General features: G+C 44.5%; 1 protein-coding gene and 1 long non-coding RNA gene across 3 annotated transcripts in view; one reads left to right on the top strand and one right to left on the bottom strand.

The window, feature by feature from the left end:
- Positions 1–5,636, bottom strand: part of UBE2I (ubiquitin conjugating enzyme E2 I) — a 141,623-nt gene extending 135,987 nt beyond the window's left edge. The window contains exon 1 of one of the 2 annotated variants that reach the window (XM_085629276.1): positions 5,382–5,636. The gene's annotated coding sequence lies outside the window, so the exon portion shown is untranslated. The remainder of the gene's footprint in view (positions 1–5,381) is intronic. The other variant, XM_085629277.1, reaches the window with a different exon arrangement.
- Positions 5,537–15,515, top strand: part of LOC146796617 (uncharacterized) — a 105,345-nt gene continuing 95,366 nt past the window's right edge. The window contains exons 1-2 of the long non-coding RNA XR_014969643.1: positions 5,537–5,672; positions 5,791–6,001. This is a non-coding gene — a long non-coding RNA (uncharacterized LOC146796617). The remainder of the gene's footprint in view (positions 5,673–5,790; positions 6,002–15,515) is intronic.

Genomic DNA, 15,515 nt, shown 5'->3' with positions numbered 1-15,515 from the left:
ATACAGACAAGCCTACTAGATGTAGTGGAATATGGATCGAAACTAGACGTAGGAGAGATTTGTATTGAAAGAGAAAAGGCTGTTTGACATAAGTCACTACAGCTAAACGTCTACGCTTTAATTGCCACAGTAAGTTTTGTCCCTCCAACCACACCAAAAAAAAAAAAAAAAAAAGTTACAAAAAACAAACTTTCGCAAGCAGAGAGATGGATGTAGCAAAAGAAATTTATCAAGGACATTGTCACATGATCTTCAAACAAACGCATTATTTGATGTAGATGCTGCAACCAAACCAGTGAAGCACAAACTCATACAAGAGCTTGAAAAAATAAAAAACTTTCAACTGAAGAATTTCAATTCCAAAAAGGGTCCTCATTGAAAACAGCTGTTGTGGACTATATGTCAATTACGAATGGTCAAGATTTCATCCATACAAAACTTCAGATGTCGTTCAGACTGTTCTACAGATATCAAAGTCAGTGCACCTTGCAAGAACTGCACATTGTCTGACAGTCATCTTGAACTGTCAAAGAAAGTGAGAGAGTACGACAAATGTCTACAAATGGAACTGACCTTGCCTGCATCAAAAATTCAACACTTATACCCGTGCAACTTTATAAATTCTGGTCATCAACATCAAGCAAGATTAACTGAGATGGTAACTCGCAAAAACATTGCTGATACCTCTGTGAACACTGAATTTCCATTTATTGCAAGTAGAATGATTGTCAATGAGGAGTTGGTGCCTGCAGAGACATACAAAAAAGGTGCAGGCCCTATTGTTTAAAAACTTAACAGCAAATTGGAGGAAGCTGGCCTTCATGTTGTGCCACATGTTGAGTGGGCTGTCCGAAATGGGTCCAATCGAGTCATTGTACTGTCAAATGGCACAGATTGTATTGTGCTACTTCAATTTGTTGCAATGTTAACAAGTCAAGGATTGTCAGAGTAATGGATATGTTACAGAACAGGAAAGAAAAGACACTTAATCCTGCTTCATATTCTGTGCAAGAAACTGGACCCAAAGATGCCCAATGTTCTTATCCAGGAACATATTCCTACAGTTGATGTCAGTGAGAAAAACTGGAACAAAGCTTTGAGTTTTAACTTCTGAAAATGTGAAGTTTCAAAAAGGATTTGCCGAGACAGAAGTAGTGTGACATTAAAGACGTAGAAAACATACCTGGGAGTGTGAGAAAAATAAGTTCAGACTGTCACACGTGACAATTTTCGGTACAGTGAGTTCAACAGGTCAGTCCAGCTAAGTGGCCTTCCACCGAAGTCATTTTCTGTGCGTGGACACATTAAAAGAGCATTCTACTTTATCAGAAGTGTAAATGTTTTGGAGCATGCAATGTAGACAAAGATCCGTGTAAATGTGGTTGGAAGGTATTGATGCGGTGCTAAAACCTACGAAATTTCTTAAGCCTCTACGCACAGAACTTACACATACATGTACTTCCAAAACCTGTGCTACAAAAAGGACGTCCGTCTATTTGCTCTCCTCAAATGATCAACATTCCACAAACGCATCACGAGCAATTGCCAAAACAAAGTGAACTAGGAAACTGTGTCTAAAACAGGAGTACTAAACCTTTTTTCCCCCTATTCAGATCATAAACATTGTTTGGTATATACATAAAAAGGATTAAAAAAACATAGCGTGTTCCGTTTCTATACATGTCTCTTATTCCTCTATTATAGCTGCCATCTTGGAAAATGGCAGAAGGGTTACTCCGAGGAGTTAATTGCCTGTCTCTATAAGGCTACTTGACCCCCAAAACCTATACTCATGGTTTCCTAAATACTGAAATATTAGATCAATGCAACAATTTTTTATTTATATAAACCGAGGTATATCGGGGGGCTGGGATTACAATCGAATCTGTGCTGGTGACTACTCACAAGCTTGTGGTCTATAGAACAGTTGAATGTGTTCAAACACAAGTCTGCTGTACAAACATTGCTTCGCGCCCAAGAATTTCAGACAATGTACTATATGCACAATGCATTTTTAAAATGTATGCATATTTCTCACGTCTTTGCATCCAATGCTTAGAACCGTTAGTCAGGTTTCCTGCACTCATACTACTCCAATTCCAAACAGGATAGTAAAAAATATTTCAATTCTACTTCAGTTAATCACACATCAAGAAAAAAGTCAGTGTGACAGATCGGTCTTGAATTTGATATTCATCAATTCAAATAACAAAAGGTTAACCAATTCAGGCCTACCCAACACCTTTTACAAATTCACCTCTCGAAACTACTGAACATATATACACGAAACCATATTTTGGATGACTTCTACCTTAATGCTAACTTTGGTTTGAAAATCAAGCCAGCATAATTTGATGTAGTGGAGTAAAAAATTATTTTGGGAGCTTGTAAGGGAACGAGCACCATTTCAACCCCACCACTTTTGGCAGATGTGCTTAAAGCTTATAACTGCAAATGTTATCTGAATACTCCAAGCAACAAATTTTGTTCAAATTCATTAAACTGCATCAAAGTTATTAAGACCGACAAAAACAAATAATTTCAATGGAAACTGCATCTGTGCCACAGTTCAATAATCACCACAAGCTCTAAAATACCAATATATGCATGTACAAGTGTTTATGCATGCATAGAGGCTAACAGAATGTAAACTTTCAACGTGCAAAGTTTCAAATGCTGGAAAAAGCAAAACTGTGGTAATGCTCCCTTTAAAAGTTGAAAAATATTTTCCACTTGTGCCCATACAAACAAAACTGTTATGCTTGCTAGCCAATACCATATTCCCCCTAAATGTTCCAACATTTGTAGGGTGCACTACAAAACAAGATCCTTCATTGTACTGCAGAACAGATCAATGAGTCAATGGCTACCAAATACCACAGTCGCCAACCTTTTCCTCTCCCTCAAGTAATAATGCATAACTCTTGTGCAGCAAAATTATGCAATTACGCCAGCTTCAGTAATTAAGAGTAATTTGGGGCACAAATCCTACCACAGGAGCATAGGAACAACGAAAGTGTTCCACAAATTAAGAGCGACCGAAGCCTGGCTACTGCTGCGCATTTCCTGTAGCCTTTAACACTATTTCCAAAAAACATCCTCTGGTCAATTTTAGATGAGGGTGCCTTTTGCGCTAAAAAAAATATTGCTAAATGCTGGATTACACTTCTCACACAATCATGCATAATTATGAGCAAATATGCAGTACACTAGAGAGAATCGCGCCAGTCAAGCCAACCCGTACAATATTTAATGTGTTGTAATTTCTAGAGCAGGTACACATAACTAACAAATGTCAACTTGGAGCTAGCCAAAACACAAACGTGTATTCTATGCAGCTCAGCGAGAAGTTAACAGATTATTAGCCCTTTCACTGCCCGCATAATGTATAAATACATCATTTAAAAAAAATAAAACACTGAAATTCAAAGAAACCTGCCTGTGAAAGGGTTAGAGGAGAATGCCATTAGGATTGTATGGAGAATGCCATTAGGATTGTATGGGAAATGCGGACCTTACCCCTCATTTCAGTGGAACAGGCTAGTGCATAAAGTAAAGAAACCCATGCAAGAGGGAATGAGGAGAGGTAGATAAAAACAAAGAATGCGATAGTAAACCAGTACATATTACTCCCTTCCTGAAACAGGTTTCCATTAATATCACTGTCACTGCAGTATTTTTTTTTCCTTTTTAATCGTTATTGTTTTTCCATTATGCTTTGCGTCCCCCTGCTTGGCAGTTTATGAGGCCACTTAAGAGACCTGATTAAGCAGGTGTGAAGCCTACATGCCACCAAACCTTTTCAAACTGTCCCCCACTCCTATCTCAAACTTCCTCTGGAAGACACCACTATTGTGTATTACTTTTTCAGCCACCATGTACCAGCCCATGTTTTCATTCCAAGCCTTCAGTTATGGTGCTGTACGCACACCCCATAACTTAGTGACATCTTTTTGCGGCCACCAGCTCATTGTCGTGTTACAATATTTTAATGAGTGTTTACATCCCAGAAACCCCATAGTGTGCTAGCTTGGGTGTCAAAATAGGTTGGAACCCCGTTACTGCTGAAAGGATATACCCAATTCCAAAACAGAACGTTGATATCCAGGGACAGTACTAGAATAAATTCTGGAAGATTCCTACCACCCTGCAACCTCTTAGGCACTATGTATGCAATACAATGTTTTTAAAGCACAAGTCTCAAGACTGACCAAATAGGTGCTTCGCAGGATTGCTAGCATGCCAGCTCCCACTTTGCATCATCGACAGCACCTACTTCATCTTCCCACCTAAGTTTTAGTTGCCCTAACCCAAACGAGGTATTGCCGAGTAGCGTATCGTAAATACCGTCTTTTCCAGGATTTGCTCAGAAAAGACTCTCCCAACCCCCAACACAACAGGGAGCTGTCCTGGGTATCGGCCTACTCTTGCAGGTCTGAATGGCTTGTCCCAACATAGGTTATTTGCAGCACCGTGACTGACGTAGAAAAAGTAGGTTTCTAAGAACTCAAGAATGTCATCCTCACACACCTCCAGCACCGTGACTGACGTAGAAAAAGTAGGTTTCTAAGAACTCAAGAATGTCATCCTCACACACCTATTATAGATATTCATATCGTGCCCAACTGCTTTAAGGTGACCTCAAAAGGGGTCTTTGAGATAACGGGCATTAAAACGTACAATTGGCATCCTAGTACCATACTACCTGGCAAAGGTATACTGAGAGTGGGGCGAAAATACTCTAACACTAGGAAGACTTCTTACCCGAGACGGCTAAGGTGCCAGGTTACGGGAATGTTTTGACTCGCAAGTTAGAATGCTGAACTTCAAGACAGACGTTGACTACACTTTGGGGGTGGGGGAAAAGACTTTTTTTAAACTAAAGTACTACCATGAACGTCTTCAAGATCACCTGGCAAGAACTGCGGTCCACAGTAAAAAATAAAAAATACACGGCAGATCGTGCCAGACAACCAAAACACTGAAAAAACCGAACCAGGCTATAAAGAATGGAGCAAATGACATGCACTACTAGTTTGCCCCACGCTCAGCTAGAACGACCATAACCTCCATCCTCGGCGTAATTGAGGGATGCAGAGGGGTAACCTGCAGGTCCTCGTGCTGTCACGCGCATCCGCAACCCGGCGCTTCCTGCCACAAGGAAGAAGACAGAAGTAGAGAGTAAAAGGAGCACGCATTAAGAATCCCATGCCTGGTGCTCTGTCCCACGCCCCCTCCCCTAGTCGAGATAGCCAGACAGGTCCACCCCCGAGGCCGGACTGGCACCTCCCGCCCGGCACCGGTGAAGGATGGGGGGAGCGGCAAGGGTGGCTCTAGGTTCACCCCACTATGACAGGCCTTCTCTTCCACCCAGTACTCACATGTGAGAGCCCCGCGCCGGGAAATGAATCTCAGGTTCGCCGCCTGTGTCTCGGGACAAAGCCCCTGAAGTTTCCCTCCTGAAAGAAGCACTGTGCCTGACCCGGACTAAATAGGACCTCGAAGGCGGGGCTGGCCTTGGCGATGCCTGAAAGCCTGCCCTAGTGTCATTCAGTGGGCGGCCTCGTGGTCTCTGGAACAGGGTTGACAGGATCTGGACCCTGCCAGATGTTACAATAATGAGCAAGTGGGGGGCTGCTGTACCCCCCAACACTACACCCGCGTTGTGCAAGGTGAAACACCGCACTGTCTCGCACCACATCAAGTTTAAACTTCCTGTGCTGATGTTGGGACATTGTTAGAAAGCCTCACTGTGTGACTTTTAATGTACATTTGTTTTTTTCCATACAGGCATTCAATTTAGTCAGCTATGGATTTAAAGGAGCCGCACTCTAAAAGTAAGGGATTCTCTAAAAACTCATGATTTCAACGGGGCAACTGGGCCCCAAAAATCTTCTCGAAGAGATAACTCCAAAGGCGGAGGTTACCGACCAGGGATTTCGTCAGATTCAGATATATCCGCTCCAAGCACAACGACGTATATCCGACTATTGGTCAACAGGTAAGTGCTGACAGGAGGTATTGAAAGCGAGGCCTAAGGAAAACGCTGCGGTCTCTAGGCAGCCCAGAACTTGCCAAGCGGCCTTGCGACTCCCGGACCTTCCGATTGGCTTAGATCCGGCGGCAGACTAGGTTCGTACGTGTTTCAGCCAACCAGAGTATCGCTTACAAAAGGCAGTCCTTATTTTAAAGGGGCAGAAACATACTTGATAGAGGATCCCTTGAAACCGAGGTAATGTGAGCCAGGGAACCTGCTCAGAATGCAGAGACCTGGCAAGAACGAGGCTGCTCTGGAATAACACTAAAACACCTGCGTCACCACAGGCGTGAGCAGGGGTGGCGCAGTCCCTGACAGCCATTGTTCTCTTCATTTTACCAGCTCTTGGAACGTTGCCATTAAGGAATGTTCTCATTCTGCACATAGTATAATGTGGTAAATCATCAAAAGCAAAATCTTTTCATATAATATCTATAAGTGAAGTCTGTTATAGATATCTCAAAAACCCCTGAACTCCAGGTGCTTCTATCACATCCAGATTTTCTAAATAAAAATCTTTGGTACATAAAATGTTTTAATTAATCTTGATAGCAGAGGCTTTAAAAACTGATTTCATGCCTTCCTTTGCAAAGAAGAGTTATTGCAAAGACAGCTGGAATTCTGGGGCAATGAAAAAAGAAACGTGGATGGGTTGACTAATTTATATAGGGCAAATTATGCGGCAAAGGAAGGCAATTTAGGTTCATTTTATGTTATTGAAGGCAAATAATGCTCCCCATTGCTATTATTTGGGTAGTTTGACATTTTACTACACTTTGATACAAAGAGGGGCCTTATGGCATTTAACCAGGGTCACTGGAATTACGAAGAAGGAGATGACCAAGTTATGCAGCAGGGTTGACTAAATTATGCTGCAAGAAAAGGCAAATTATGCAGTATAGTGCTGCGCATTTGGTGGTTGTATTACTTCATAATTTAATCATTTTTACCCATGCTAAAACTGCCATAGCAAATGTTTCATCTCATTAATACCATTTTAACACACAAGTACAGCAATATGCTACTAAACGATGACCAGTCAAAATTTACCAAGAGCCTTTCAATGCGGGACAACTTGTGTCGCTGCTTCTTTAGTTAACATTTGAACCTTTTGAGCTAGGGACTTATATTTTTTTGTTGACATCTGCAAATTATGCAGCAGATGACTGATTATGTGGCAAATGAAATAAATCCACAATTGTGCAGAAAATGCTGTGGACTCAGAATCGCATAATTCCACTGGCCCTGTTTATAACACATAGGTTTCTTACCAAAACGGGAGTAGATTTGATTTAAATTGCTCCTCGCTAACAATGAATGGTTTGTCTTACATGGAAGCACATGAAGGCAATATTATTAATACTCCTGTTTCTATCTATCATAGTGGAATAGATTGTTTAAAATATATACAGAGTTCGAGGCTACATGCACACGCTTAATGGTGCATTGGCAGATCCATGAAAACTCACCTTTCAATTGCATCATGCAACCTTTTACCCTTGCCAATGCTTTTTGCCAATTCTGTTCCTACTGAATGAAGACATGCATGTTTGGCAATGCAAAGCAGAGAAGAGCAATGAAACGGAGGCATCAAATTCCTCGAGGCATATTAACACCATAGCAGTTTGAGGCCCAGCAGCAGTGTAATATATGTCAATGAGTACTGAAATGAAGGCTACGATGGGCACTGCAGATGTAAGCAGTCTTAAGACAGCTAATTACCACTGTACCTCCCTTTAATTAATCAGGAATATAGCAATGTACTGCACCATAAAAAGATGATAAAAGAAGGTGAAATGATATTGAAGTTGGATGATCTCATGTAAGAGATACTATTGGATGCAGAGACCAGAGCAATATCAACAGCACTGGTGTGTAATTGAATTCCCCTTCCAAAATGAATTGTGATTTTTAATCACATAAAACAATACTAGTAATTAATGCAAAACTTGTGATACTGTGTTAAAAACCCCTTTAATTAAACAAATTACAGTGACATTACACAGACGATCCATGTGCAACTAAAAGGGGTTTGATGGCGCACAGTGACTAGTGCTTATCAATGATTGTTACACTTATCCATCTTTCATAGACCACTGTTAGTACACCACTTTACTACACTATTTAGTTTACTTTTATAACTCCAGGACTACAGCACAAAATATGTGTAGAAACTACTTGCATATTACAAATTGTGTAATACAATCATCATACTGCCATCTATAAAGACACAAAAACGTACATTAAATATGTGTGTGGGATATTTTCGACATTCATATATATTTGCTTCAATATGATCCTATTTAGCTATATCCAGCTCTAAAATTTACTTGTGAATTCTGTGATTGTATGTTTGGGAGGAAGGATAATATTTTGCACCACCTACTTTTCTGCACAAAATTTCGTATTGCACATAAAAGACGGCTTCTGCCTCTATTTAGATTTTATGTGAACAGATCAATTAGGTCTGTACTACCTTTCTGTTCTAGGATACAAGGTGATATTTTTAATTATATTGCTTCTTACCTGTTGGCAGTCTGGCCACGTGTGGAAGAGTTGTTAGTCACTATCAATAATTGATCTGGGGATTTAAAAAATACCCAATTTTACAGTGGATGCTAAAATGCTTATATTGAAATCTCTATAGGTGAGACATGGCAGATTTGCACATTATTGCACTTGTCTTTTAATTGTATAATGGAGGCTAAGATTTATATGCCGACGACGCAGTCCTCCTGGCGAGGACTACAAGGGGCTTACAACTTCTCCCAAACTCTTTTGCCTCTTTTATGGAGGAGCTGGACCTGTCGGTGAACCATTCTAAATAATATATTATGCAGGTGGGTCCCGGAAAGGCTAAGGCTAAGCAGCCCACCTTTAAACTAGGGAGTTCTTTAATACCAAAGACAAATGTTTTCTCCTATCTAGGAGTAGTGTTTGATGACTTACTGAGCTGGAGCCCCCTGCTTAACCGAAAGAAAGGGGAGCTAGTGAAAGCTTCAGCTGTTGTTTTTAACTTTGCCAGCAGAGTGGGAGGGAAGCCAATAGGGGCCATGTTGAAGATCTACCAAGCGAAATGCATTTCAAAGGTCAGTTATGGAAGCGAGCTATGGGGCCACACCGCGCTTGGGGCCCTGCAGAGCACCGAAAACTCATTTTTGTGAAGAACTCTTTCTGTCCCGCAAGGCACCCCATCTTATGTTGTGCATGAGAAATTGGGGATGCCTTATCTCTCTGACGACTTGGCTTTTCGACCTCTGTCCTTGTGGTTTAAAATATGGGCCAAGCAAGAGAGCATACTCATCAAAGACGTCCTACGTGACTGCCTTTCTCTTGATCACTTTTCACTTATTCGATGGCTCCGGTATGTAAAAGTAGGCCTTTCTAGACTAGGAAGAGCTGATCTCTTTACAAATCCTGAGGGAATTGGTAAAAGGGACCTCATTTGGGCCAAGGAGTCTTTTTTAAGAATGTGACATAGTAAAAGAGAAGGAAACGAGCTGTGTAAGCCCAGTGTGCGCAAGTACGTCATACTGAAAACCGTGCCTATCACGGAGCCTTATCTTCTAGGGCTGAAAAGCATACACAATCGTTTTCTTCTGACGAGGTTCCGGCTTGACCTTTTCCACTACTTATTGGCATACCCTGATGGTTCTCACAGAGGTCAGTGCCTCATGCCCTATGGCTGCGATGGAGAATCTCCTCAGGACATGATGCACTTTTTAATGTTCTGCACTTTTTATGCTGTTCCCAGAAGGTTATTTATAATCCCTATCTTAAAAAAAATTGGCTTTAGGAGGGTGAGACCAGCTTTTATTTTCTTACAACTTCTTTCTTGTGATATCATTTTGTACACTCTAAATTTTCTACGGATCGCCATCAGACAAAGGATAAATTGAAAATAATATCTGTATTGTACCTTATGTTTTTTACATGTGTATAGTTTACCTGGATTTTCTAACACTTGTCAATTTGTAGTCTGATTTATGGTATAACACATGCCATACGGAACCTGACCTTGGAGGCCCCTAGAAGGCCCTTCTTCATCTGGAGGCCTCTGGTTGGGGGCCGTGGGGGTACCTAAGAGACCCCCCTGTAAAATCATGCACTCTGTGGCAGGCACCATGGGGTGCCTGCAACAGGGTGCAAGGTTTTCCACAGACAAACATTTTCCCCATAGGAGCCTTTGTTGTCGGTCGGAACACAGGCTCCCATTGAACTCGATGGGAGTCCTGCCGAATGGTGTTCGGAAGCATCGTAATTGGTCGGGAGGAACCGCCAACAGCGAGTCGGTTGGTCCCGATTCTGAGTCAGTCAGGTGGAGGAAACTCCAACCGACATCGTAATCAGCCCCTAAGTGTGGGATTGAACACATCAAAGAGCAGTTAGTGTTTTGCTGCACAAAGATATTAAAATCAGTTTAAAGCAAGATTAAAAACATAATGGGCTAACAATTTCTACATAAATGAGAGACATATATTTTCCTGTAATTACCTTTAATGTGCAAAACATAAACAGATATAAATATATCTATAACTTCCATAACATCCATAAATATCTTTTTTTTTACTCTCCAGTGTTCCTTTAAGAAAAAAGATCAGAACGAAAAGCCAGTATTTTTTTTTCTTCTTTTGGACATGAGCTGGTATGATGCTTCGTGACCTGCATTTCACATTGATTGCTGTCTCTGGCACTAGGCATTATGATGTCACAACTCCATTTTAATAACTTATTACACTTAATCAGTTATGTCCTTTTATTATTACAGGTGACTAGAGGCATCACCAGTCACATGTAACAAGAAAATTAGAGGCAGGTACTTATACAGAGATAGAAGGCTGCTATGTATTATATATTTATTAACTGTCATCAGTAGTGAAACAAATTGTCCTGACAAAGAAAGATTTATTATTTCCACACTGTTTGAATTACATTTAAGGAGTTTACATTTGTTTACCATTGCACACACAAGCCCTGCCTCCAATCCATCACCTGGGTATGTTTTAATATTTTTTGCAAAATGGATACCTCCTTAAGTGTCTGTCTACAGCAAGTAGATTCTGAGAAATGCCTAGCCAACCTATGCAACATAAATGCATGGCATTGATGCACACATATTCATAGATTTGTAAGAATTTTAATCATAAGTGTTCTTTAATAGCATCTGAACATTATGCAACATTTTTATAATTATATCACAGGGGTTTAAATGCATGGTTATACTGCAGCCTTGGGATCATGTATTTGCAGCAGGCATCATTCTAGCTAAATCTGTATAATATATTTACACCTGCAATCATTTTTCATATTTTTCTTTTCAAATTTTTATCAATTGAAAAAAATCAAACAGAGAGAAAAAAAACCAATAAAATTAAAGGTACAACAAAGGGATTGATACAAACCCTTTTCCAATTAAATTACCACTACAAAACGCACACAAAAATGTGCATTAATTTGCAATAAAAACAGCAAGACATGAATAATGTGACATGCTGCTAGACTCTACACACAGAAAACGAAGCATCCAAGTTCCAAGAACAAAGCCAACTCTAAAAAATAATTCACATAACCTAAAATAATTATAACTAAGTAATTTAAAACTTAAACACAACAATTCATATAATACTCCCTATTTATATTGTCCTAATATAGGCAACACACACACAGCAAATCCAAAAACACAAAGCCAAAAATTACAGAATCAACTTTCTAAACTGCAAACTTCACAAATACACTATCACAAGTAAATATACATATGCAATAAAAAGACATAACCTAAATATAGTTTAAAAATAAAACGAGCACAAAATATCCTAAACATTATCAAAACTATTTTTGAAACATATAAGTCTAACAAGCCTTCTTTTTTTCAACATGCAAAATTCAAGCATCTGTTCCACAATTTGAAAAAAGACTTCAGAAAATAGCTGTTCAAACTAGAGCAACATTATATATGTATAAAATGTGAAATAATGTAATACACTTTCAAATACTGATGCTAATTAAAAGCGTACACGCATTTAATTGGTATAAGACTTTAAAGTTTACAGACATAGGTGCCAATTCCGATCCGGTAAAAACCGGGTACGAACCGTCGGACGGAGCCTTTTCTCCGTCCGACTCGTACCCGGTGCGAAATCCATCCGAAAATGCAAGTACGAATCATACGGAAACACCATTTCCGTACGATTCGAACAAAACACCGACCGAACAGAAACTAAACACAATTCCGATCCTGAAAGGAGCCGACGTGACGTCGGTACGCATCCAGCCTACGTTTCACGAACCAGGAAGTACGATTCGAACCGACGTCATCCCGCACGGAAAATATTTACCGGCTGCCAAAAACTGCCGGGAAATCAGGACGACACACGCAAGGAGCAGCTGGACGCGACGAACAGACATGGACCCGAACCTACGTGCCATCCCTGCCCTCCTAGCAGTCCACCTGGCGTACAGGAACCGACGCAGACGCCGCAGAAGGTCAGCACAACAACCAGGGGCAAAGGGGGGGGCAGGGGCAGGACACACAACACCAACACATGGTACCAAATCACACATGGCCTGGACATACCTGACCATCAGGGCCTGGTCACTTCCAGGGGGTGGGGGCAAGGCCAGCAACGCAAGCGTCCGCCACAACGGAAGTGGATGGTCACGCGAACCGGTACGTACCCTACCCAGGCCGCAAGAGCGTGGGTACGGAACGTACCACGCGTCCCCCTACGTCACTCCAACAATAGCGGTACGGCCCGTACCCACGTCAGAAAGGCCTTGGTACAGCTCGTACCAGCATTGCTGGGGTCATGTAGGGGTACGCGTGGTACGACCCGTAGCCACGCCCCCAAGGCCTGTGTACGGTGCGGACCCCACGGCCCGCAACAATGGTGGGACGCACCGTACCCACACACCAAAGGCATGGGTACGGCCCGTACCCAGGCACGCAGAGCGTGGGCAGGGGTATGTACGGACCGTACCCCCACCCGTGGAAGTACGGCCCGTACCCCCACCCGTGTATGTACGCACCCAAGCGCCACCCGTGTATGTACGCCCCGAACCGCCACCCGTGTATGTACGCACCCAAGCGCCACCCGTGTATGTACGCCCCGAACCCCCACCCCACCCTGGTATGTACGCCCCGAACCCCCACCCGTGTATGTACGCACCCAAGCGCCACCCGTGCATGTACGCCCCGAACCCCCACCCGTGTATGTACGGACCGAACCCCCACCCCAGCCGTGTATGTACGCACCAAACCACCACCCGTGTATGTACGCACCAAACGCCCACCCGTGTATGTACGCACCAAACCCCCACCCCAGCCGTGTATGTACGCCCCGAACCCCCACCCGTGTATGTACGCACCTAACACCCACCCCAGCCGTGTATGTACGCACCGAACCACCACCCGTGTATGTACGCACCAAACGCCCACCCGTGTATGTACGCACCAAACCACCACACCAGCAGAGTATGTACGCCCCGAACCCCCACCCGTGTATGTACGGACCGAACCCCCACCCCAGCCGTGTATGTACGCACCAAACCACCACCCGTGTATGTACGCACCAAACCACCACCCCAGCCGTGTATGTACGCACCAAACCACCACCCGTGTATGTACGCACCAAACGCCCACCCGTGTATGTACGCACCAAACCCCCACCCCAGCCGTGTATGTACGCACCGAACCACCACCCGTGTATGTACGCACCGAACCACCACCCGTGTATGTACGCCCCCGAACCCCCCCCAGCCGTGTATGTACGCACCAAACCCCCACCCGTGTATGTACGCACCTAACACCCACCCCAGCCGTGTATGTACGCACCGAACCACCACCCGTGTATGTACGCCCCCGAACCCCCCCCAGCCGTGTATGTACGCCCCGAACCCCCACCCGTGTATGTACGCACCTAACACCCACCCCAGCCGTGTATGTACGCACCGAACCACCACCCGTGTATGTACGCACCAAACGCCCACCCGTGTATGTACGCACCAAACCACCACACCAGCAGAGTATGTACGCCCCGAACCCCCACCCGTGTATGTACGGACCGAACCCCCACCCCAGCCGTGTATGTACGCACCAAACCACCACCCGTGTATGTACGCACCAAACCACCACACCAGCCGTGTATGTACGCACCAAACCCCCACCCCAGCCGTGTATGTACGCACCGAACCACCACCCGTGTATGTACGCACCGAACCCCCCCCCAGCCGTGTATGTACGCACCGAACCACCACCCGTGTATGTACGCACCAAACCACCACCCCAGCCGTGTATGTACGCACCAAACCACCACCCGTGTATGTACGCACCAAACCCCCCCCCAGCCGTGTATGTACGCACCGAACCACCACCCGTGTATGTACGCACCAAACCACCACCCCAGCCGTGTATGTACGCACCAAACCACCACCCGTGTATGTACGCACCAAACGCCCACCCGTGTATGTACGCACCAAACCCCCACCCCAGCCGTGTATGTACGCACCGAACCACCACCCGTGTATGTACGCACCAAACCCCCCCCCAGCCGTGTATGTACGCACCGAACCACCACCCGTGTATGTACGCACCAAACCACCACCCCAGCCGTGTATGTACGCACCAAACCACCACCCGTGTATGTACGCACCAAACGCCCACCCGTGTATGTACGCACCAAACCCCCACCCCAGCCGTGTATGTACGCACCGAACCACCACCCGTGTATGTACGCACCGAACCACCACCCGTGTATGTACGCCCCCGAACCCCCCCCAGCCGTGTATGTACGCACCAAACCCCCACCCGTGTATGTACGCACCTAACACCCACCCCAGCCGTGTATGTACGCACCGAACCACCACCCGTGTATGTACGCCCCCGAACCCCCCCCAGCCGTGTATGTACGCCCCGAACCCCCACCCGTGTATGTACGCACCTAACACCCACCCCAGCCGTGTATGTACGCACCGAACCACCAGCCGTGTATGTACGCCCCCGAACCCCCCCCCAGCCGTGTATGTACGCACCGAACCACCAGCCGTGTATGTACGCACCAAACACCCACCCGTGTATGTACGCCCCCGAACCCCCCCCCAGCCGTGTATGTACGCACCGAACCACCACCCGTGTATGTACGCACCAAACCACCACCCCAGCCGTGTATGTACGCACCAAACGCCCACCCGTGTATGTACGCACCAAACCACCACACCAGCCGTGTATGTACGCACCAAACCCCCACCCCACCCGTGCATGTACGCACCGAACCTGCTATAAGAATGGGGTGTGCAAAACACCCCCAGCAGTGCCCAGACACAGGAGGGGTGGGTGCAGGGTCCTCCCAGCAGTGCCCAGACACAGGAGGGGTGTGTGCCTATCACTCCCAGCAGTGCCCAGACACAGGAGGGGTGTGTACCTATCACTCCCAGCAGTGCCCAGACATCGGACAATATACCCCATCAACAAGTTCAGTGACCT

The sequence above is a fragment of the Triturus cristatus genome, chromosome 10 (genome assembly GCF_964204655.1).
Source record: "Triturus cristatus chromosome 10, aTriCri1.1, whole genome shotgun sequence".
Lineage (NCBI taxonomy): Eukaryota > Metazoa > Chordata > Amphibia > Caudata > Salamandridae > Triturus > Triturus cristatus.
The sequence above is the reverse complement of the archived record's forward strand: the minus strand, read 5'-3'. Positions and strand labels throughout refer to the sequence as shown.